The sequence below is a fragment of the Ursus americanus genome, chromosome 4 (genome assembly GCF_024610735.1).
Source record: "Ursus americanus isolate L20-20 chromosome 4, mUrsAme1.1.p, whole genome shotgun sequence".
In the NCBI taxonomy this organism is placed as follows: Eukaryota; Metazoa; Chordata; class Mammalia; order Carnivora; family Ursidae; genus Ursus; species Ursus americanus.
Window position 1 is genome coordinate 70888023 of NC_142130.1, and position 25950 is coordinate 70913972.

The following is a 25950-nucleotide window of genomic DNA, read 5'->3' on the forward strand; positions in this document are numbered from 1 at the left end:
CAATGTTTTCATACATTTCCATTTTTCTCTGCATATTGCTTTATAGTTGTAAGTTTAATATTTATTATTCTGTATCCTGCTTTTCTTCCACATAATTTTGGATTAATATTATTAAACTTATAACTACCATTTTATATGGTATATGATATTATATAATATGGATACAACATATTTATTTAATATTCTCTTATAATTTGACATTTAGGTTATTTCCAGGATTATTCTTTGTTTCCTTTAATAACCAACATTGACTTGAACTTATTTTCAATAAGCCATTGTGCACATTTTTCATTTCTTCATTAGAATTTAAGTGTTTGCTTAAATAGATTGACTTAGTGACTCTGAGGACATGAACTTTTTAAGGTTTTTAATATGCACTGCAAAGATGCTGAGAAAAACATTAAAAATTTACACTCTCACTAGCCATGAATAAGAGTATCTATTTCAATAATGCTTTTATATACAGAAAGTTCTCCCCATCCAAATATTTAATAAATTACTCAGTTCTCAGTTTTTTCTGCTTCATTTGTGGTTTTATTTTTACATTTAACTGTAGAAATCAAGATGTTTTTCAATTTTAGTATATAGTAATGTGAACATCTCAATTACGTTTCCTGAAACCTATTCAATTTTTATTTATTTATAATTCCTCCTCTCTTACTTTTAAAAACATCAAAGCCTCTTTTAATGGTTCTAACAGTATATTGAAAATGATAATGACTAGAATCAATGATTGTGCTTTATGTTGGCTATGCTAAGCATTTTATATATATGAACTTGATTATTGTCCTTTGGATTCTTATTACCAAGTCCCCGTTACTGTGATTCCTCTTTATTAAATCACCCAGCTAGGAGTGGTAGAACTGTGGTTCAAATCCAAATCTGTCTGAATCTAGGATCCAAAATCTTCACTTCAAGAGACAATACAGAAACATCACTTTATAGAAACCGACTAGTTTGTTTAGATTTGTGTTTCAAAATTTTCCACAGAAATTTGAAACAATCTCTTAGCAAAGTTATAAATACTTGCAGATGAAAGAATCACTCAAAAATCTTTTAAAGTGATGAAATCCACAAAATGAAGGGTCTGCTGGTTTGGGCATTCCTAACTGTGTCCTTCCCACGTAGCATTTTCCCTCCTGGAATTCCCTGCTTACCATTCCTATTTACCTTCTTCCTCCCATTCCCTTCAAGGCCCCTCTGTTTATGAAGAATTTCCTAATATCTTTAAGCCACAGAGAATTCTTCTTCCTTTGTAATACTTATTTTTGGGCACACTCATTTAAAATTTATCCTAAGCTTTTTGAGGTTCTAGTAGGAAACCACTGGTACGTTAGATCAGTGATAGAAGAAGGATGTTCTATTTTGGAAGGACGACCTTGTTGGCCAACCACCCACATGGGAAAGGCTACCCCTGGATCAGAGATGGAGAGGGAAGGATGCTTTTTCTTGGTAATCCAGAATGGCAGAATCAACTATGACAATCATTAGGTGGCAGGAGATGCGGCCAGATTATCCTAATGTTCCATTAATTTGTATTTAAAAAAAAATCTCTATATTGAGTTTATACGTGTTAGAATGAGAATAAATTTAAAATATTGCTCTGAACTGATAAGAGCTTTCCCTTACTGTATACATCATGTTCAGAAGCTTTTCTATTCAAATGCAAAATGCATTTGGTCTTGGGCTAGGCTAGGCTTTCAATATTTTATTAATATAAATAAAAAATAAAACAAAGTTAGAAGATGCAGCCTTATGCCCATAGTATTTTTGATTATCAGGTACAGTGCAAGTCAAAAAAGAAATTGACTATTTATTGAATATTTAATAAAAATTGTGTGAATCACAGCATATATTTAAAAATAAAGTTGGGATCTTCAGATACATGTCCGCACACACACACAAACAAAAGTAAAATAAATAAAATCATGCAAATAATACAGTAAATAGTATTAGAATCTTCATGGGTTTATGGTTCTTCCTGATATGTCTCATTTTTAATTTTGTCCTTTTTTAAGTAAATTGATTTATATAAGAGACCTAAAAGTCTTTTTCTAAGGATGGGACAAAATGTAATAAAATGTGAATTTTTTTTCAATTTGTTTCAGCCTAAGGAACTGTTAAAGAGCTAGTTTTATTGAACTCTAGAATGATTGTGCAAGAAAACCATGTCCAATCTACATCAGATACACTTTAATTTCTTGGGTTCTGATAGCTATTTGATGTTATCTCTGATGGGGTCAAATAATCTTTTCATAAATCAGCGTGACTTCCCCATTTATTTACTTCATCTTCCTTTTACAGTAGAAGGTTTTCTGTTGTGGTTGTCTTGTTTTTAACTCATTTCCTTTGACTTTATAAGATGACAGGTCATAGACACAAAGTCTGATTATTTTTCCACCTAACGGTTTCTGGAATTAGGTGCAAATTCCAAGGCAACATTCTCATGTTTTAATAGCCTCCTTTTGTTGTTTTTTGGTCTAATGTGTTTTTATTTTAGTTCAAAATTCTAGACAAAATAAAGATCTCCTGGTTCGATAATAACATGAGGTAAGATTATTGTGCACATGAACTATACAGTAAATTAAATGAGATTGACAGCAGATGTAGCTATGGGCTTTAGAGGTAGCTTTAAAGTCTTCGATAATCTATGCTACTGATATCTGATCAAAAGCTTAGTAAATATTGTTTTAATATATGAAGCCCATTTCATAAAGAAATCTACTCTGTCTGAGATGAATGGTTTCCCACTTTCATGCACCTATGGAACTAAGTTCTTCTTTGAATAAACTTGCTCTCTTTACATTCAAACATTTTGAGCATATAGGGTAGCTGGTGCAAGAGAAAAGACATGAAATTTGGAGAGATGTGGATGCCAGATCCACGCCCTACCACTCCCGGCAGAGTGGCCTTGGACAAAACCCTTCTCTGGGGACCTGAGTCTTCACCTAGAGAATGAAGATAGCAATTGCATTGCAGGGCTATCGTTAAGGATTAGAGGTTGTTATTAGATTAAGTTCTATGAACATGTCTTTGTAGATTAGAAAGTTCAAATATCGACAATTTTTTCATGCTTCAAGCTAACACACATGAAGGTAATATCTCGGTTACATGGTATTAAATTACTATTACCAGGAGCTGGACTTACAAAGATAAATGGATATGATGTCATTTTTGGTGGCTGAAAATCTTATACGCATATTAAGATAGTCAAAGGGTGCTGTTCACAAGCAACAGTAAAGCATTTTCAGGTTTTTGGTTTTTGTTCTTTTTTTAGAGAAGAGATGTAGATTTACGTATGGGTCTAATTCCCAGTGGCACCATGATCTGACAAAGGAAATGAATATCAAGTGTAAAACTGTAGTGAAAACTACATGTGAGGACATGGATAGTGAGAGGCAAAAGCAATGAGTCAATAAAACCAAATATTAATACCAGATATGGATCCAGTTATGTCTCAAATGTATGAATGTGTTGTGCTAACATGACAAGTCATTTAAACGGGTTTTCCTTTCCTGATATGTTAAGGTTTTAGTTTCCTATGAAGGTAAGGGATCATTGTCTGTTTTTCAAACTGTGGGCCATGGGCTGGGAATAGGCGTATGATGATGGAGAAACCCATCTAGGCCCAGCTTAGATAGCATCTCCCTTCAGTCTCAGCAGGTACATTTTTAGCATTGTACGTCTAAGGGGTTCTTATAAGAAATAAGCAGTTAAAAATGTGGAAATTACTGGCCTATACGTTTAGCCCCTTCTATCTCTAAAATCCATTGATTTTTTATAACTCTACCCAATATCAACACTGCTAAATGTCATCCTAGAATATAATTTGCATAGAGTTGTTTTAATCGTGGGTGGTTATAGGTTAAGTATTTCTTGATCCTTCAGTGACCTTTTAGGAGGCATTCCAAGAAGACAGAGTAAAAATGGAGAGTTCTCTTAAAATATCAAAGGCAAGGAAAAGATATAATCACGAATACCACGTTACATTTCTGTGCTTCCTATAAATCCCTTTCGTGTACACAAAGGCCTTTTCATTACAAACTGGTCACAATTTTTAGAAGTGACAGCACTAATAACAACCCCTAAACGATATTAATCATGTTTAAAGAAAAGAGATTTTGCTTTAGTAAAACATTAGCTAACTCTTGTTAAATTGATTTTGGCCTCCTTGGTTAATTGATTTTAAACACTATTTCCTTAGAGCTCTTATGATGAGCAGCACTGGGGGGAAATGACAAGATTTCTCCTGAAATGCTGGCTAGAAATATGTTTCCTTTTTCTCTTAAATGAGTACTTTCTTTTCTAGAAGACTTTTTGTAAGTTGAACTTTTAATATGTAGGAAGGATACAGTTTAGAAAGCAAATATCTGAAGTTCATTAGAATTCCTTATATATTTATGATTATAATCTATGATTTGTGGTAGTAATACATGTGACAAAATTAACAACAGAAGTGTAACTAATAGAGCGAAAGATTCATTATTCAGCAAAAGTAAGAAAGCGGGAACACAAATGTTGAAAAAGTTTCTGCTTATTCATTTGGGTGAGTTCTCTCTCTCTCTCTCTCTCTCTCTCTCTCTCTTTAAAGGCCAGCATCAATCCACATTTCCTTTGCTTGTCTGTGATAACAGAATAAAACTTAGGTGGTCTTTCGACCACCCCCAGTCTCCAGCTGCCCTGATTGTTCCTCCCTTAACAAAACCACGTCTTTTCTGATACAGCACCTCACATTTTTATTGAGCTGGTGACGCCGCAGTTTCAGTAAAGATGTAAGAGTCTGACAGTAAGAACTTCCAGCATCGCCATGTCAGGTTCTCAGGGGTTTCACACCTTAGAAAGTGCGTGTGAAAACTGCTGGGATCTGTATCACAGGGCTGCCCCATTTGGAGTCACACACTTGTGTGCAGTTCACCTTGTGAGTAGCTTGGGCCACTCCCTATTCAAGCACAGCTGTAGCTGGGGAAAGAATGAACTCCCCTCCCCATTCCTCTCCCCTCCCCGTTGCTATTGTGAGCTTAATCAGAGTTTTGCCCTGGTCTTCCAGTGGACAAATTACCTAAATTGCTTGGGAAAGAGGAATGTCAAATGAGAAAGAAATCCATTTGGTGGTTGTGTAGGGAATCTTGAATAAGAGAAAAGGCCAATTTAGCAGCCCTTAAAAAACTTTTTAATGCATTAAAACTTTAGAGTCTACCAGACCAAATGTTTATACCCTCTCAAATTCAGGCCCAAAAATAAGGAAAATGAGATGTCACACAATGGGACTCACCCTAAAAGTATTCGGGCAGATGTCACTGAAAAAAAGCAACCACAGAGAAACTAATGTTTATCAAAATACGAAATCTGAGTAACTTATGTTACATAATGTTCTAGGTTAGTGGAAATGCATAAAAATTTTCCAGTTTTAGAGACACTGTTTCTAACTACACTCCCTTAATCCCCATAGCCTTTCATATGACAGGACAAGAAAATAATTGAGGCACCTGTGCTAATTAAAATTTGTTTTAAGATCTTAAAAAAGGCTATATTTACCAAGAATACAGAGATACTACCTTACCCCAAAAGAAAGGAAGCATCAATATGCTTTATCTAGTTGCTATCTCTCTACAGGTTTCATAAATCTTTCACCTATGTCTGGACCCTTAAATGCATGGCGACTGAGATGTACTATTTCTTGATGCATTTAAGTACTATACCATATTTATTGAAAATAATATGCATATGAGTGGACCCATGAAGCTCAAACTTGTTCTATGGTCAACTGTATTATTATTTTAATCAAAATCTATAATTTATATTTAAATACATTTAAATAAATCATATACATAATACATTTATATTATATTTAAATAAATTAATTAAATATATTTAAATACATTTACATTATTTGTAAAATAACTTTACATCAAAGTTATATTTGCTTTCTAGACCACATTCTTCTTTGCATCCCACTGTAAGAGCCATGCCTTTGCAATTACAAGCCCAAGTCAATGGGAAAATATAATTTAGTTAATAGAAATTACCTCGACAGCCAATCTTTCAGAAACACATCTATCTTATAAATTAAGGTGTACCTATAATCTAATTTATTTTATCATTATTTTTCTACTTTCCTTTAAAAATATTTCAATTCTTATTAGATTAGTGATGTGATGCCTAGCGATCGCAAATTGTATTATGACACTAATATTGGCTAATGCTTAAAGATAAAAGGATTTTTATAGAAATTTCTATTTCTTTTTCTTAAATGACTATATCTACAGTCAACTGTATTTTCTAATTCTTACTTTAACATCTGAGATCAAAATAGAAACACTTTTTCTAAAAAAAAAAAAGTGCTGTTAAAGAAACTGGAATCAGGTAGTGAAAAGGTATTAGAACCAGAAATCTGCAAATGCAAAAGTGGAATTAATAAAAATCTGCCCATGCAAAGGGAAATAGAGCTGAACTAGGTTTAGGAAGATGCCATAGAAAGTAATCACAGCTGCTGATGATCAGGAGAACTTGAGTTAATTGAAATAAAGACTACCAGGTCAACTCATAGGCATTTGAACTCAGTATTTCTGGGCTTGGGCCTGACAACCTGTATTTTAAAAATTTTATAAGAAATTCTGATAATCAGCCAAATTTGGTAATCATTGATTTATAAGTTTCCATAAGACCAATTTTGACAATAAAAGCTTCTCATGCAGTGGTTATCTTATCTTTCTAATCCATCCACATAACTGAAATTCCTATTATCAGGTGACTCTTCAATTTCCAACAAAGTATACTTACCATTTCCAGGAGACTAAATTCACATATGTCATTCAGATTTGTTGGATAGTGTCATAGAATCATGTGACATTTGTTGTTTGTTAACATAACTTCCCCAAGTTCATACGGAAGTTTCATGACACCTTGAAATGGAAAGCCAGCATAAGAGGTAAAATCCCAAAGACAAAGTTGCAAATCTCCATTGTTTGGTATCTCTCTGCTCTGAACTCATACATCTTAAGATGGACCATGAATAATTTTAAGATATACAGTAGTAGACCCAGGGATACAGAAAACCACAGCATAAAATGTGCATACTCCTGAAGTATCAAATTTATTTATTTATCTTATTTATATTATAATGGACACAAATATATTATGAAGTAAAACATTTTATATATTCATATATCCCTCGTGTGTGTGTGTGTGCGTTTGTGTATGTGTATGTATCTCTATATATTTGTTCTTAGGGAGAAGAATACAGTTCAAAGAAATTATAAGCCTACATAAAATTGCTTTAAGTTAGGTGCTCATATCTCCCATTTAAAAAAAAAAATAACATGCCACCAAATGATAAATCAGTTCCTTATTTTTAAAAATCTGGGTAAAAAATCTTTTGAATGAATTTTCAAAATAAGGGACCTAGCAGGAAACAGATGGGACACTCTCACTGGTATTTTGAGGATAGTTTAATAAAGGGATTATTTACAAAAGTTTATGTAAGGCTTAAAGAAAATTGCCCTGGGGCTAGTCATAGGATATATTACCACCCCTAGTCCTAAGCAGGATAGCTATACGGAGATGTCTCTCTGACAAGACTGTAGCCTTTTGTAGAGGGCTGAAGAGATGAAGCCAACTTGGGTCATTAAGTCTGAAAAGGAGCCTGGCAAAAATTCCCAAGTTCATCCTGCTTTACAATCACTTGCAAGTGCCTACCATTGGCCAAATTCAAGTAGAGCCCAAGCTGCTGATGTTGTCTAAATGGATCAGTCTCCCAGGGCATCAAACAGGGTGAAGGGTAGAGATGGATCTTGAGAAGCAAGCAAGAAGATACCCAACACAGGGAACAAGTCATTTTGATGCTACTAATATGTATACCTATTTTGATTTGCATGTACAGATAGACATTCATTCCTTTAACAAGTATTTACTGAGTGCCCATTATGGGCAAGGCTCTGGGCTAGGCACCAAAGATCTAATAGTGAAGCAAACACACAGTATTCTTACATTCATAGGGCTTTCTGTATATAAACAGCTAAAGACAGAAAGAAAATTTTAAGTGCTATAGGTTTAATGAAGTATAATGCAGGATGAAAGGTAGAGAGTGACTGTGGTATGAGTTTCAGTGGTGTTTTACTTAATAGTTCAAGGGCATCCTCTGTGAGATACACAAAATGGCAAGCAGACAGCGATGGGATAATCTGAGGAAGGACTTCTCAGGAAGAAGAAAGGGCAAGTGGAAAGGTCCTGAGACTGGAACAGGTTTGGTGTGTGTAAGGAAGAAAACAAAGGGCCAAGAAGGAGCCAGTAAGATGGTGGAGCCTGATTGGAGAGAAGGTTGGAGTGGCAAGATATGGCCTGCTCACGTGGGCAACTGTGGTTTATTATGAAAAGTGTTTCTTTCATTGTGAGTAGATATCTTTGGAGAGCTTTCAGCAGAATTATGATTTAAGTTTTTTAAAGGATTGATCTGGCTATTCTTCCTTCAAGAAAAGCAGAAAGCAGGTTATAGAACTATTGCAACAGTCCAGGCTAAACATGATGGTGGTATGGCCTGGTGGTAGGTAAGAGAGAGTGAGGACAATGAGATTCAGCATGTGGGTTGAAGATCATTCCTATATGTGTAGTTCAATTTTATTGAAATCAAACAACTAATATGACTTTTGAATGGTCAAACTCTCCCACCTCTTGTTTCTGAAATCAACCAAGTTCAGTGAAAATGACATAAAATTAAACCTAATAACTGATCCTTTGAGTCAGCTTTCTGATTATGCTTAAACAGTCATTTCAACTAAGTTAATAGAATTCTGAATTTGTACGAATTAAACTTAAAAGCTGAATATATCTGTAAGCCAAGATCTAACTTGGTTAAAAAGGTGATTTTTTTCATTAATAATTGTTTGGTAAAGAAGTATAATTTTAGAACAATCCTTTCAAAAATTATTTTATCCTTTGGGGTTCTCTAACTAACCAACATACAAATTTGTAAGGACCAGCTGTGACCAAATGTCATTACCATCATATTGCACTTAAATATTTTTTATGAAATAACTCTGTATCTTAACTATAATTCTTATGCAATGAATAAATTAGAACTACCAAGAATATAAAGAACATTGGCTTAGAATTTTTATTTTTTAATTGTTTAAAAATTTGGTTTTAGCCACTGTTAAAAATTTTACCTTAACTTTTACATAAGTTAGTCTGGTTAACAGTGATTTACTCAAAGAAAAAAATAAATTCAGACCCTCAATGAATTTTTTCTCAGTATTTAAGTGAATTGTTGGTAGAGTGAGGGTAAGTATTCACAAACTCTGAATTCTTAGTCCACCATCTAACATTAATGATAATAGCAATAGTAACCATTATAGTGTTTATCATAAACCAATTACTGTGCTAAGTCCTTTAAACAGGTTATATTGCTTAATTCTACTTTTTGAAGTCAGTGTTAATTTATTCTCTTTGGACAGAAACATGCTTCAGTTATTTTACAATCACTGATAATAAAATACAGACTCTATTATAATGAATGTAGCCTCACTTTTCAATGGCTAACATCAACAGAGTAGAAAAATAATAAATGAACGATAGTTTAGACATCTACTCAGCACATATTTCTTGAGCTTTTACTTCATGTCATACCTAATTTCAGGTGCCAGTGATAAAGTAGTGAACAAAATGAGAAAAAAAATCTCAACTTTTGTGGAAATTCCCCATTTAGGCCTTTACATTTTCTGTTTAGTTTTTATTGTGCTTTCGTTCTGGATGATTTTAAGCAAATCTGAAACAAGGCTCTAAGATTCATATCGCAACAGATTTTTCCAATTCTATACCTCTAGCCTAGATCTCAGAGACCTAAAAATAAACGGAACAAGTGCTTTTCATAAATGATGAGCAACCTTCTATGGTTTCTGTTGTTTAAGCTATTCTTTAGTCATTAGTTTCCATAGGAGGCTTCCCTATGCTTTATGTCCTTTATGTCCTTAGAAATCATGGGCAGGGGGTTTGTTTCATTAATTACTCTAACTTCAGTGCCTAGAGGGGGTAGCTCATCTTTGGCAATAACTGCTAACAACTTTTTTCTAGACAGCCTCTGTGTTTTCTGTGTATATGGCTCGCCATCTTATCAGATGCAAAGTGGCTAAAGTTATAATCAAACGTGTCATTATTTTATGTGGCTCAATCAATAGAATCATCATTCTCTCAGTTGCAAAGGAAAGAAATTTGGAATTAGGATTGACATATATTTCTCCCTCACCTCATCTAACAATTAGTCAACAACTATGTACATTTTACCACTTTTATCTATAATTCCTTCAGAACATACATCAGTTACATACATACGTGCAGCGATGAGAACAATCACATACGATGCTAAAAATGACTTCACTCAGAAAGAAAATCAATTTCTATATATGGATACTGTTCTCGAATGGAAAGATATTGCTCTCCCTCTTTCCTGTATTTATGGTCTCAGTTGATTTTTTTTGTAACACCAGTTGTGCAAAGATTAGGTTTAGTTTAATTTGGATTTGGGGTTTGTTTTAGATTACACATTCAGCAAGCCAAACTTTCCTACTACTTTTATTCTTGGAAAAAAAATCATAGAGTGATATTCTTAAAACACAATGATGCTAATAATTTTGATACAGTGTGCTTGAAGCACCAGGAACTCGAATTTAATTTTTCTGATCGTTTCCAGATGGGAAAAAATGAACTATGAGAAGAAAATTTTAAAAATCTGTAATTTTAGCATAAACCAGATATTCTGATAATAATATATATCAGACTGAATTAAATCATGCAATGTTCAAATCCATTTAAAATAATAATGTTTTGCATAATTTCTTAGCTAGTAAAAAATTAACATTCAAATGAAAATTAGCAAAGCCCTTTTGGAGAGTAACTTTAGAACAGACTAAAATTGCCAAAAAAAAAAAAAAGTATTTACTTAGACCCAGTGATTTCCCTTTTAGAAATGTAACTTATAGAAATGTATCTCACATATATGCTTAAAGATGTACATACAAAAATGCTGCAGGACTTTTTTGCAATAAAGAAAATTAGACCCAACTTAAAATCCGGAAGTACAGAAATGGGTAAGTTATGATATATCCATAGTATGTAATACTCTACAGCTACTTAAAAACTATAGCAGATTTTATATGTACTTGCATGAGAATATTTTGAAGACTTTTTAAAAAAAGTAAGTTGCAGAATATTATCTTTAGTAAAATCCCAATTTGCTTAATAAAATAAACTGTGTTTCTGTGTTTGTAAGTAAATGCAGAGAACACAGACAGAAAAGAGTCCTATGAAAATACGGACAGAGGCACAGTCTCTGAGAAATGTAGTTGGAATGATGGATGATATGAAGACAGATGTTCATAATTTTAACATTTTATACAATGAAAATTTGGTGGGAAAAAAGAAAAGTATATAATGAAAGTTAAAAAAATGGGCATGTATCGATTTTTTAATGCATTCATAATTATCACCTCAATTTATTAATTCATTTGTGATGACTTGTTTATATAAAATATTAACAGTTATAAAAATCACATATTTTAGCAAAGAATTTGAGCTGGAGTAGATTTCCTTATTCCAGCTTTTAAAGGATAGTAGTCCTTCTCATCTGCCTTTCACTTTCCAGAGTTTGTTACCCAAGGTCAACTGTGGTCTGGAAGTAGATGATCCTCCTTCTGACATTGTCAAAAGGTCAGTAGTAGCTTAACGCTAAGTCACAATACTTAGTCATTCACCTCACTTCATCTCATTACATAAGCATTTTACCACTTCACATCATCACAAGAAGGGTGAGTACAATCCGATAAGATATCGTAAGAGAGAGAGACCACATTCACATAACTCTTATTATAATATGTTGTTATAATTGTTCTATTCTTAGTTATTGTTAACCTCCTGCTATGCCTAATTGATAAATTTATCATAGGTATGCATGTATAGGAAAAAACAGTATGTATAGGGTTTGGTACTATCCATGGTCTCAGGCATCCACTGGGGGGTCTTGGAATGTATCCCCTGCAGATAAGAGGAGGCTACTGTATCAGCTGAAAGAAAACTATCCCCACTTTCATCAACATGGCTCTTGTAGCCACTGACTGTAAATTCTGTCGCCTCATAAAAGCCTTACATGTTGACTAAAGAAAGTATGGTTTCTATTTTTGGATCTTGAATTAATTCTTATTACCTTGCTTGAGTCTATTGCTTTAAAGTTTCAATAGATTAAGGTACAAATTCCCTTTGACCTTTTACTTAATCTCCATATATTTTCCTCATTGTTCCCAAGCAAGCTGTATTATCTTTTTGATATTTTTCTTAACTAATAGAGATTTTACAACAATTATTAACTACACTTCTTGTTATATTTATTAATATCTACCTTTTGATTTTTATAATTTTCTTTCATATTTTTTATCATGTATGCTTTTGTCATTACATCAGTTTTATGATTTTACTTTAAAACTTTATTTCTCCTTTAGTTTTTATTCTCTTATGTCTAGGATTTAAACCTCCAAAGTAGTTTCTCTAAATTTCATTTTTTCTCTCACTATAGAGCAATGGTAATAAATATTTTAAGAGTGCTTTATCATTTATAAGGTACATTCTTAGACACTGTCATGGAATAAGTTTACTAGTCCTATCAAATAGTTATTCTTAAAAACAAAAACAAAACAAACAAAATAAAAAAACCCATTACCACCACAACAAAAAACACAATAAAACACTAATATTCAGAGAAGTCAAGAGACTTGTATACAATTTACAAAAAAAACCAAAGACTCAGACTCAGAGAAATCATTAGACATGAACTTGATTATATTCAATAAGTAGCAAATTGGGATTATTTTAATCTAAATCACTTTCTCCATTTCTTTTTTTAAAAATTAATTTATTTATATTAGAGAAGTGGGGGAGGGACAGAGGAAGGGAAAGAATCTCTCCTGAGAGTGGAGCCTGGCTCCGGACTCCATCTCAGGACCCTGAGCTGAAATCAAGAGTCAGACGCTAAACAGACTGAGCTGCCCAGGTGCCCGCTTGATTTCTCCATCACATTGTGTGACCTTTTCTCTTCCTGATTTCCTCTTGCTGTCACTTTCACAGGTATTTTTCTAAAATAACTTTTAAAGTCTTACATACTGTCGCATTTCTCCCACTTCCCTTATCTTTCCTTTAGTTCTCCTCAAACTTGGATTCACATCAGAACTTCTCAGGGAGATTTTAAAATCACACAGCTTTCTTGAACCCATACATACACACACGTATCCACACACGGACGCGTACTCTACTATTCATTTTCCATCATCATTTGGCCGGTGTGTTCATCACTGGTATCTCTCTCTGATTTCTGTATTTCTATCAATTCCATACAGAGTCCTGGTTGGATAATACTTGAATTTTAAAGGTATAGTGACTCCTTGGCCATCATAACAGAACAGGCTATTGTGTCCAGCAATTATGTCCTATCCACAGGACACCTGAACTTTTTCTTCTTAAGATTGTTCCTAGGAGCCATACATCGTGGCGAGTTGTTTTTGTCAAAAAGGGAAAACATCTGAACAATCTCATTTTCAATCACATCTTAATTCTCACAAACTTCTTTATAGTATCTAACTAGTATCCATCTCTTCTTTGTATCTAAGAGGAGCTTCCTTAAATATTTAATTGAGGGGCCAGAACAACCGATCACGTAAGTTAGTCTTCCTAGTTTATCTTCTTTAGGGTGGAAGCCATCTTTTTTTGATGATCTTTTTCCTTTTAACCTGCCATGCTCTCTTACCACTCCTGGACCCAACTGTCCATACCCACTGTTGAAACTCCAATGTGATATGGTGCCTGAGATGTAACAAGTGCTTTTCTGAAACTCTGAGCAAGTTTCTGTGGTGTAGGTTAAGTTAGTCTGTTATCATTACTTCCAGAATAAGCTTCCTTATGGTTTATATCCTTAGAGATCATGAATAAAAATTTTGTTTGTTTTATTAATTACTATAACTTTAGTGTTTAGAAATATTCCTGGCTCATCTTTTTTTGTAACTAACAATCTTCTCAGATTGTCATGTTTCAGTGACTATGGAAGTGACTGTGCTCACCTTTTATGCAGTTAAAGATTAACTAATAGTGAAAACAACCTGAGAAAAGTTCACAAGCAAATGTATTTACAATCCAAGTAAAGCTATTCTGATTTTCTTACATAATATATAGTAGAAAGGTATCACTAAATTCGTTTTCAAGAAAAGCACGTAGTCTAATAATTGACTCATTAAAAAATAAAAATTTGCGGAACCACTGAGTTCTTTGAAAGACAAAGAGACAGAATATTTGTAGATATTCAAGTTTTAATGTAAACGAGGTTCCAATTAGAAGAGAAATGATTCCATACTTTTTATGGTATAATCTTCTTTAAGAATTTGAGGGTATGACAGCTATGAAAAGCAAATTCACATTCTTGGTAAATTTCCTCAGAATCACATACACAAACCATAAATAATCTGCTATCATGAAAGAATCAACATCAGACGGCTAATCCATTAGTTGCTAGTCTAGCCTCCTTTCAGCCTTCTGCTCTCATTTATGTCATTCTTATTTTGTTTCCTTAACCCTATAAGGTACATTTTTTATTAGCCCTTATAAAGGGTACATAGGCATATAAATGCCTTCAACAAACCTCTTTTCTTTTCCACCTAGCTTATCAACATTATCAAAAATATAAAATCCATTTGAACAACAAATAAAATTAATCAGTACTGAATGATACCTGCCTTTACAGCATAAACCCATTTATTAAAGTTTTTAAAAAAGATTTATTTATTCATTTGAGAGAGAGAGAGAGAGCATGAGGGAGAGGGAGACAAGCAGATTCTTCACTGAGCAGGGAGCCCAATGTGCGCTTCGATCCTAGGACCCCAAGATCATGACCTGAGCCGAACTAAGAGTCAGACACTCTACCAACTGAGCCACCCAGGTGCCCCAGCATAAACCCATTTTATTTATAAAATATATAGACTAACAAATATAAGGAATGTATACCCAACAAATAGTACACTACTGTCACTTAATAGGATAATAGGGAGTGTCAAATCTGTTCTGGAATCTATGCTTGGTGCTGTCACTACAAATGTAAAGAAGGCATGGGCTCTGTCTTCAAGAAGCTCCTGGAGAGGCTGGAAGCAAATTCTGTTGTCAAATACTTAAAATGCAGTGTCAGACACCAAAGAAGGGCAGTTAGAAAGTGCTTCCCAGTGGGGATGCCATTTGAATGGAGAGACGTTTGACAAGATCTGGGCAGTGGGAAGGAATTTGCAGTTCCTGGGAAAAGCCTGTGCAGGGGCGCCTGGGTGGCTCAGTCGTTAAGCGTCTGTCTTCTGCTCATGGCCTGATCCCAGGGTCCTGGGATCGAGCCCCACATCGGGCTCCCTGCTCTGCTGGAGCCCGCTTCTTCCTCTCCACTCTCCCTGCTTGTGTTCCCTCTCTCGCTGGCTGTCTCTCTCTCTCTGTCAAATAAATAAATAAAATCTTAAAAAAAAAAAAAAAAAAAGGAAAAGGCATGGCATTTGGGGGAAATGTTGCCCCTAAAATGTACAAGATGAGGATTGCAGGGTAAGAGGGCTGGAAAAGCTGTTAAGGTAGGTGGAATCTATAAAAAGAAAAGTTTATGTCATCACCATGATATTACATTAGATAATCACCTGCAAAATATCTGAAGAAACAAATACCAGCACCAAAACATTTTACTGAAGGCAAAATGTCTATAAATGGGGCTTTCTTCTGACTTTTGCCACTGTTCTCTCAGTAATCAGTCTGGTCCCAAAAGAATGAATGAGAACTTTGATGATAAGCAGCTTTCAACTGAATTCAGACATTTGGTTTAGATTGGTTCCCTGGATAAGTTAGAAATACCATAGACATTATATAGCTCCAGGCTAGTGAATCACCTAACCAGGGTTCCTATTTTCAGAGGGAGTAAAATGTGGAAGTAAGTATACCTTCAATTACAGTCTCTCCTACTTTCAATCCTGAACTATTACTCAACTAGATGCCAGCAAGGAACAAAGAACTAAAAGCTGAAACCGTTGTTGCCTATAGATTTTCTTTATATCTTTTTCTTTTTTCTTTTCTTTTCTTTTTTCTTTTCTTTTTTTTTTTCTTTTCTTTTCTTTTCTTTTCTTTTCTTTTCTTTTCTTTTCTTTTTTTCTTTCCTTTCCTTTCCTTTCCTTTTTTCTTTTCTTTTCTTTTCTTCTTTTCTTTTCTTTTCTTTTCTTTTCTTTTCTTTTTGTTTTCTTTATTTTATACAATTGGCTGAATTACAAGCCACAAAGCTTGTTCTGATATTTAAGAAGCCAACCCAAAGAGCTATGAAGATTTTATTAATGTCAATAGCCATTAAGTCCCAAGGTTTCTAAAAAGTTTAACATGACAACAATATAATCCTGTTATTGAGGCACATTTTCAAAGTGCCCAGAGTTTATTACATAGGAATATACATATTCAAAGTTAATCATCTTTGACTCAGATAAGAGTTTAAACTTTATAAAGCTTTTTAAAAAGCTGATTTACCAACTGAAATACAATTAAAGAAGTGAACATGAATTTCTACATGAAAACACATTTTTAAGTGTGGCTGTATATTCTAGGGCTGCCTCGTTCATAATGAATGGCTAGTGGGTCAGCCAATTCGATAAATTCTAGGCTGAGAGAGAAAAGATGGATTTCGCAGCATTCCCAGGAAAGATCCTCTAGATCTGATTGAAGAATCCCCATCTCTAGAAAGCCTGCCCTGAAGCTAGTCTAACTGGGTAGAGAAGTGGCTTGAAAAAGAACAAAGACTGAGGGTTCTGTTGTTGTTGTTGAGAATCTGGTATTTACAACATACTTATCTGACTATTTAACAAGTACCATCTCATCTATTCTCACAGCACTAGGAGTTATGTAACATCATTAAAGTGTTCCTCTGAAAGAAATGGCTTATTTTGTTGTCCCATGGGTTACTCCTGGATATGGCCGTCTCTTGCTCCCATGTTTCCCCAGCTGTAGAGACAGTAACTATCATGGAATTGATGTGCTCCCAGAACTGTAGAAGTGTGGTGCTGATTCTAATTTCATAGAGGATATTGCTTCTAAGGCAGGTAAGGAACTATAGAGGTGCTACAGAACAAGGAACGCTTATTCAGCAGCTACCATATTCACAGATTCATAGAGAAAAATATTAGACCCTCTCCATATGGAGATGAAAAGTAGAGAATAATATAGTCAATATACTCAAGAATGAGGTTGCTTTCTCCTTTGAGTTTTCTTCGTGGTTACACAAGATTCTTAGGGGATATTTCCATTCATCTACCTTAATTGCAGTGTATTTCTGGACATACAGGCATTTGTCAGAATGCTTTGATCTTGTCATTAAACATGAATTTTGAGTATTTCTCTCCTCCTTTTTTTTTTTTTTTAAGTAAGCTCTATGCCCAACATGGGGCTTGAACTCACAACCCGCAGATCAAGAGTCGCATTCTCCACCGACTGAGCTGGCCAGGTGCCCCTCCCTCCTTTAATACATATTCTGGACATGTACTAAATAAATATTATTGTACTATTTCTCTGGCTTTCATGGGTGTGCCAGATCAAAAAGGAAAACATTAAAAGGTAACATAAACCGCAACTAAATTAATAATTATCTATGGGTTGGATTTAGAGACCGAGACAAAAAGATATCACCGAAGATTAACATCCAAATTGAAGTCCTTTGCCAGTGTTTAGACAAGACTAGAAACTTCAAAGCTAAAACGAAGTTTTATATTTGTGTTAGTTCTTCTTAGAAAATAAAGATGTCCTCTTTCAACACAATGTTATAAGCAGAATCATGACTATCTTATTATTCTAGTATTAAAGGACTTTTGAATATTTTCAGTTACTTTAATAAAGCATCAGTTTTGGAATTTCAAAGAATTATTTGTGGTTATAAAATAGATGATCCAGAATATGACAAATATTTTAATACAAAATAGTTCATTACCAGTATAATTCACATCTTTAAATAGAGCCAGAGTCCTTAAGATTTGGATTTTGGAAATATATACGTGTTAGGATAAAATGTTCAGAAAAAGAAACATTTTATTTGATGTGTAAATTAATGCCTATCCTAATTATATTAATAAATTTAGATTTAATTTGTCAAGTCCCATAATATGGGATATAGAGGTCATACCAAGAGCTGAGAGTGATAATCTAAGGCCAAACAAAATAAAGCATTAATCTGAACAGTAAGAAACTTGAAACCTAAAATAATAGTGTGGTTGAAAGGTAAAATTCATTTTAAGAAAACAAATTCATGCATGATAATTAGTAATACAGGATTCATACACATGTCTGCAGATGTATTTACCATACTCTCTCCAATGACATAATATATTTGAAATGCTTTCATTCACTTACAAAATTCTCACTGATGTTCAGTTTTGTGCTAGACATTATGCTAACACTAAGTAGGTGGAAAGAACACACAAAGAAGAAGACAGGATCGCTAACACGGAGTAGGAAGCAGGAAGATGGTCACACACGTGTGTACAACAAAACATATTAAGCACCAGTGTTTTTGGAACAAAAAAGACAGCAGTAATTTTATAGTTCTAAAACCATTAGCTCCTTCAGGATTAGAAGTATGTTCGTAATGACATTACTGTTCGAGTTTGACATTAGGACGGACCCCTTGGCCCACGCATAAAGAATCTTGGCACCAGTAGCCAACTTGAATTCTGGTGGAGAAGAATCATAAATTTGAAGCAGAATGGGGTTTATCATGTCCCTATGAAATTCAGAAGTTACAAGTTTCACCATTTAGAAGACCTTGAAAATCCCCTTTTGAAAATCCCCTCTCAAAACCCCCTCCGCTTGTGTTGCCCAGTGGTATCCATCACTGACCTTGTCTGGAAAGATCTCCTGATCTTAGAATATGAATCATACTTATACTGTGGTTTGAGATAGTTCCATTGTGATGCTCACAATTCTTTTTAATATTTATGGAATGGCGCTTCAATCTGTTGCGAATTCAGAGCATATGTTCACCAGTGACAAGAACCAGAAGAATGCCATACATTTTATGAACTGTTAATAAGTCCGTAAACTGATGGTTTTGTAGCCAAAACTCTGCTACTACTGGCATTAGCCGACATTCCAATTTTGATTTCTGCTTGAAAATGAGTCTGTTCTAAAGTAATAGCTCTGTTCTTGCCCTACTTTTGCTCAAAGTAGTATCAGATTTCATTTATGGAACATAATTTTAGGAAGAAAAAGAAATGGGGCGGCACTGTGGCTTCTTTGTTCTTAGGTGAAGCCAGCAGTCTGTTTTAGATTTGGTGCTTATTCTAGAAAGTTAGCAGGCACACAGTGTCTATTGGGTAAACCTGCCAAATCTAATCCTGACTTTTAAATCTATGGTGCTGAAATGGATAGATTAACACTGATAGCATGTCAGGTCAGGTTTTGGAAAGTACCTCTGTATCTAAGGCAATTCATTATTCATAAATTACAAATGTATATAACAAATGAGATAGTATCTGCAAATGTACTTTTAATCTAAAAACCATGTCCATTTGAGTGATATTTATTTTAATATCATTCTGTTTTGCAGTTTCCATCCCCCATTCCACTTCTTTACATTCAAGATGCCTCTCAGCAGATCAGTGTTATAATTAACGAATGTCTATCAATTATCTACTATATTCAAAGTTCTGCTTTAATAACTGTGTATATAAAAACATGTAAGACATGATCCCTATCCTCAAGGGTTTTTTTTCTATCACCTAGAGTTCACAGTTTACATTTGGGTTCATTCTTGGTGATGTGGATGCTCTGAGATTAACAAATGTATAAGGACTTATAGTCCCCATTGTAGTATTACACAGAGTATTTTCACTGCCTGAAAAATCCTTTGTGTCCAGCCTATTCACTCCTCCGTTCCCTCAAACACCTGCCTGCCGTAATTTTAAAATATCTCAAGAGGCCAACCGTAGGGGGAAAAGTAGCTAAAAATATCAGCGATCCATAAATAAGTTTCTTTTCTTTTTTTTTTTTTTAAAGATTTTATTTATTTATTTGACAGAGAGAGAGATCACAAGTAGGCAGAGTGGCAGGCAGAGAGAGACAGAGAAGCAGTCTCCCCACTGAGTAAAGAGCCCAATGTGGGACTTGATCCCAGAACCCTGGGATCATGACCTGAGCCAAAGGCAGACACTTAACCGACTGAGCCACCCAGGCGTCCCCATAAATAAGTTTCTAATAAGTGTTTGCAAACATAAATACTGAGAGGTTTCAGAAGAAGGAATGACCACTCTGGCTTGAAATGACCAGCAAAGGCATGGATTAAGTGAAATTTAACAGGAGAGGCAGGACCTTGAATAAATGTAGACATAGAGAAAAAGACGTTCAGACTGCAATACCCGCAAAATGTGGGGGGAAATCTGGAGATAGGGCGTGTATATGGTAGGTCTTTGACATTTAATATTTGCTGTTTTAATAATTCTTATTGGACCCAAAGACCTTTAGTGACCTAGCAGGAACATGTCATACATATGACAGTGAGACAATGGTTGAGAAAGTAAACCCATATCTGATTATAGATCATGTGTGAAATAACTTTCTCAGTGGCCTATTTCTCTGGGAGGGTTCTTAAAGGTCAGGGGTCATATTCTTAGCCAAAGTCAAGGACTGATACTTTTTCTTCTCTCTTTTGCTCTCTCTCTGTCTCTCTCAGTGGATGTTAATAAGGCCATCTTGTCCCAGGTAGAAGCATAATATAAAGGAAGAATAAAATAAGTCTGGAAATGTTGGGAGTATAGAGTATAGACTGCCAGAAATCTACCAGGAGGTATATGTTGAGAACCTATGTATTACATTTTACGCGAGTTGCAGCGAAGGTTACAAAAGCAGTGAAATTTACTGTGTCAAGTTACAATGTATCTACCAATACATAAAGGAACAGTGCATGACACAGAATACGCAGGGATATATGCTTTGATAGTGAATTGGAAAGTACGTATTGAACACGCAGAAGGTCAGGACTGAAAGAAGGCCTGCATTAGGAGCCTTCCCACTGGCAGAAAGCGTACAACTCTTCAAAAATGTATTTCATACAAATCTCAGGGGCTCCTCACGTATGTTATCAGTCTTGACACACATTTCTTGCTAAAATCTGGGTCTTTTCTGTTTTTAGTCAAGAACCGGAATTCCTGTAATTATTACTAGAGGGAATACCATTCACTAGACTACAATTTCTCTGGGGGATAAAACAAGAATGACATTTCTAAACTATGTAATGTTATTTTAACAAGGAGTCATTTGACAAAAGCATTTGGCTCTGCTGAGTTGTAAAGACATAGGTTTAAAAAAAAGTGTAAATAACAGTGGACACGTTTTTCATTTTAAGTTAAAGGGCACTGTTATCTGGAGTAAGGGTCTTGAGGTATCCCCAGTTATCTCCAAGAGGGTTATTGACTTTACTAGCGATAACCTCAGGCGCACTCTTGTACTCACACATGGTCAGATGGAGAGCCACCCGGGCTGTAGGTGACAGTGCCAATCCTGAGTCTAAGGGAGTACATTTCACAACAAATAAATAGGTGTTTGGGATCATCACCCAGTTTGCAGTAAAAATCTTCTCTGTTCCATTAGTAGATGACTATAAATGTACTCCGTATGCAACATTATCAGTCCGAGCAGTACTCCTAAGCACAAAACACAGAAAACCTCGTGGATGTGGACTAATTTGGAGGGAGGCCAGTACTAAATTCAACACAGTGTCATTGATTTTGATTATAAATATTAATTTGAGCTAAGAGCTAATTAAATACTTATAAGTTGAAATCTTGCTGGGACTGCTTCAATAAATAGAATAAGTTTATTAAGGTCATTTAAAAACCGTTTTATTAAGCAAATAAAAATGTTTCCTACAATCAGGCTTACACCCTCAATATTCTTGGCAAATCTTTCTGCAGTGTGTGAGAAGGTACACTTAATTCAAACCTTCCAGAGAATCACCAGTATGTTGGCTTCATTAATCACCAAACTCCCCTAGGCGTGAAAATTAGTCATAGGCTTGTTGTGCACACTAGAGAATATCAAGATGTGAAGGTTTTTAATACTCAATCGTATAACTGTTTCCCTAAAAGGAAATATGATTTATTTAAAATAACTACTATGCACAGTATGTTATGAACCTCAGTTTCCATGCCCATAAATTGTGATTAATAATATTTGTCCTACTGATTATTGTGAAGATTACACATGTATTATTTTTGTCATGCAAGGATTAAATATATGTGTAAGTTTCCTTTGAAACTCTATGAAGTACCAGATGTAAGTTAAGCATTGTTCATATTGTCTGAGACTATGTTCTTTGACTTTACATTTTCAGTCATCCAGATTCCTTGAAAACATCTTCAATTTCTCTTGCTGTCCTTCTCATCCCGGGTTAATGTCTGTACAATCTAGCTGAGTCCTGTTTCCTACTGTCCTTCCCTCCCTCCCTCCCCCATCCGCTTCCTCCCTCCTACCCTTGCATGCAGCAATTCAGAATGTGGCCAAATATATCTTACGGAGCCTCCTTTAAAGATTGTTGTAAACAGTCATCATATTAATTTCTTATTTTGCTTACTTATTTACATTTAATGTAAAAATAAACATCAGCCTTATGCTCAAATTGTTCCTAATTGTAAATTAATGAAAACTCTACCTATATTAGCATCTGGGATAGATTTGACAATAACATTTTCAAATTTAAAAAATGGGACTTAGTGATTAAAATGAGATTTTGCCAAATTAGGTTATGTTTTTATTATATTGCTCACTGTAATGCTTTCTTTAGTTTTTGATGAAATATAAAAATTTTAGTACTTTTTTGTGGTTTTATGGGACAGTGAGGACAAAATATTAACATAGGCTTCTCCAGGAAAACAGGATACAATTTCATAAGAGTGCAATCTGTCTAAGGGCAGGTATCAAGCTAACTACATCTTAACAGAGCCTTGCACTCCATCCGACTCATAATATGTCCTCAATAAAGAGGGACTGAAAGAACAAAAGATTTCTCACTAGCTATCTTGATTCAGTCATTAATTAAGGCTTCAGATTAGAATTTCAGGAGAAGTTATAAGACAAATGTTTGCTTATTATTATATTGTTATAATCCTGTTTGCTCACTGCAATCATGTTCTAGTCAATTATTGATAATTAGGAAAGAAAAGGATGACCAATTAAAGCAGTTTCCAAGTTACACAACACATTCGAAAGGTTTATAGTTCGTATTTGGTAACTCAAAAAAGTGCCTTTCCATAGAAACAACCTTACAAATAATTAGGTTCCCAGGCCACAACACAAATTCCTATTTAATCATTAACGTAGCTAAATTATATTACTATCGGAACAAGTCTAAATCCAAAGTTCTGATAGTTGATGGTCTTACTGTACAGAAAAAAAATACTTTTTTCTCCTTTTCTTATTACAGAGTTGTCCAATACTAACATTTCAAAATATATATAGGTTGTCTATTGGGCTCATTTACCAGCTTTTTTCCTCCTTTTTCTTTTTTTTTAACTTTCTCCTACTTCAGGGCTCCCAAAAATCTCGGGAACCCTACCCATCAAAGTGGCAAGTAACTTACCTTTCTTTCCTCTTCCTGTTTAAATAGAGCAATTAGGGTGGAAACATGCTAATTAAACCAATTCACACTGAAGCATGAATGACTGAAAGCCTTTTAACAAGATTCAAGAGAGATATTTGCATTTGTTTTTTTTTAAAGTAGGTCATTAAACCAACTAAACCTTAGTTGAAAGGATTTCAAGCACTATTTCAAAGTAATGTTAAAAAAAGAAATAGATGATATGAGTGAAGACATTTGGGGGCAGTTAGCTAGAACAAATAAAGGTTTATTTTTAATTATTTGTATGTGATTTTTAGGATCATTTTCTCTAAGACAGCTTCGAATTTCACAAATTCTTTATTCCTCCATTTTTCAAGACAGTAAAAACTGCAAGTTGTAAATTTATCTAATTTTATGTTTTTTTAAAAATAATACTTCTCATTGATGGATATCAGTAGCTCATATTACAGGGTATATGGAACGAAAATGGATGAATGGAAGATTAGGTATTAAGTCGGAAGTTTTGAAATCAAGGAGCGCTTTGATTTTTCTCAAAACATTTTCCTTTCTAGTCAAACTACTGTTTGAGTTCTTGTTTTTTAGAATGAACATGGTAGAAAGAAAGTCTCTGTAAAAACAGAAAACTAGACCTGTACACTCTATGGTTTCTTGTGATGCAGTGCTAATCCTGGCCTGGGGAGGTAGATTTCTATTTAGCCGCGGGGACATCAGTCCTTGTGTACAGAAACAAAAAAATTCCTGTATTTTTAGGAAAAACTTAATGTTATGCCAAGATCTCAAATAAGTTTCTCTCATGAAATATTGGTCCAGCTACATTGTTTTTTTCTCACCATGTGTCTCAGAATGTGTGATCTTCAATAACCCACTGTTACTTTCACCAAGGTGGTGCTAAGTCTTCATTGATGTGTCTCAGCAATGGTAATGTGTATCTGTCATTTAGGAGAGCAGAGCTTTAAATGCGTTTACAATTTTTTTTTAACTGAAGTTAAAATTAAAATATGTATTTGCTACTATATGGATATAGATGGTTTCTTTAGAGTTGTTGATAAGGTACGCAAGAGTATTTGGAGTAAATGACCTAGGAGTGAAAACACATTAATGCCACTGGTCTCATGCCTCCTCTATATTGCATGCCCCTTATTTCACTTACTTTTAGCATAGGATGAATAATTCTGTGGGAGGGTAGGTCTATTTCTAATAATGTATTTTGCTTACGCTACAGGATAGTAAGTAATTTTGGGGAGGACAAGAAGGTCTATGTTCTGGGTGGCATAAATTTCACATTCATAATAAAAACAAGCATCAGCATCGAAGACCTGGAAGTTCTGTTTGGTCATGGAAATTTATAAGGGCCAACCCCTTTAATTTATATAGTTTTCCATATGTACAGCAGAGTGAATATCTGATTAAAAGCTTTTCAAATAACCCTGCTTTTGAGGATATGTGTCCTCCAAGCTGGGGTCAATAGCCTTACTGGAATGAAAAACACGAATTCAGAGCTTTTTGGACTCTGCCATACTCTATTTTGTCTGATAGTTAAAGCCTTTCTACTCCCACTAACGATCTATTCACTTGGTTTCTTATTGCAAATCAATAAGTGTCAGGATATTCATGCTGTGCATATTAATACGCTAAAAGCATTGTATGTTAATCTAACATTAGGGCTTTATGTATATTTTCTATGGTAAAAAAATTCTTTTTCTCTTCTTTGGATTGCCAATTTATTATCTCTTCAAAATCCCCGAAACTCAATAAATACTATGACAAAAACAAAACAAAACAAAACATTAAGGTGGAACCATGATTTATACAGCTTCCTTGAACAAACACAGAGATTCTAGCTGATGGTGGTTGTAAAAATATGAGCTACATTTCATTGTAATTGGTATTGATGACTTCAAACTGCATAGAGAAAGTGAAAACTAGAAAACAGTGTATACCGTGAGATGATATTGCATTTAGATTAATTACTTATATGATTTAGAATGTTGCAATACAGCATATTACACAATGGTTTGACTTAACTCTTAACCATCAATTCCCATAGGAAAAAAATAATCATAAGTTTCTATGGCTTTTATTTGCTAACGCTAATAACATTGAATTATATGCTGAATATCATGATTTTTAAAAAATTACCAACATTCGGTACAATGAGTGTTTTTTAACTTTAATATGTTGATTTCCTAAATTGTTACATCCATGAAAAACTTCAAACATGAAACAACTTTGTTATTTTAGAAGGTCTATGTTTCTACTATTAATGATTTTGAGTAGACAGTGTATTCTTATGTCCACATGTCCTC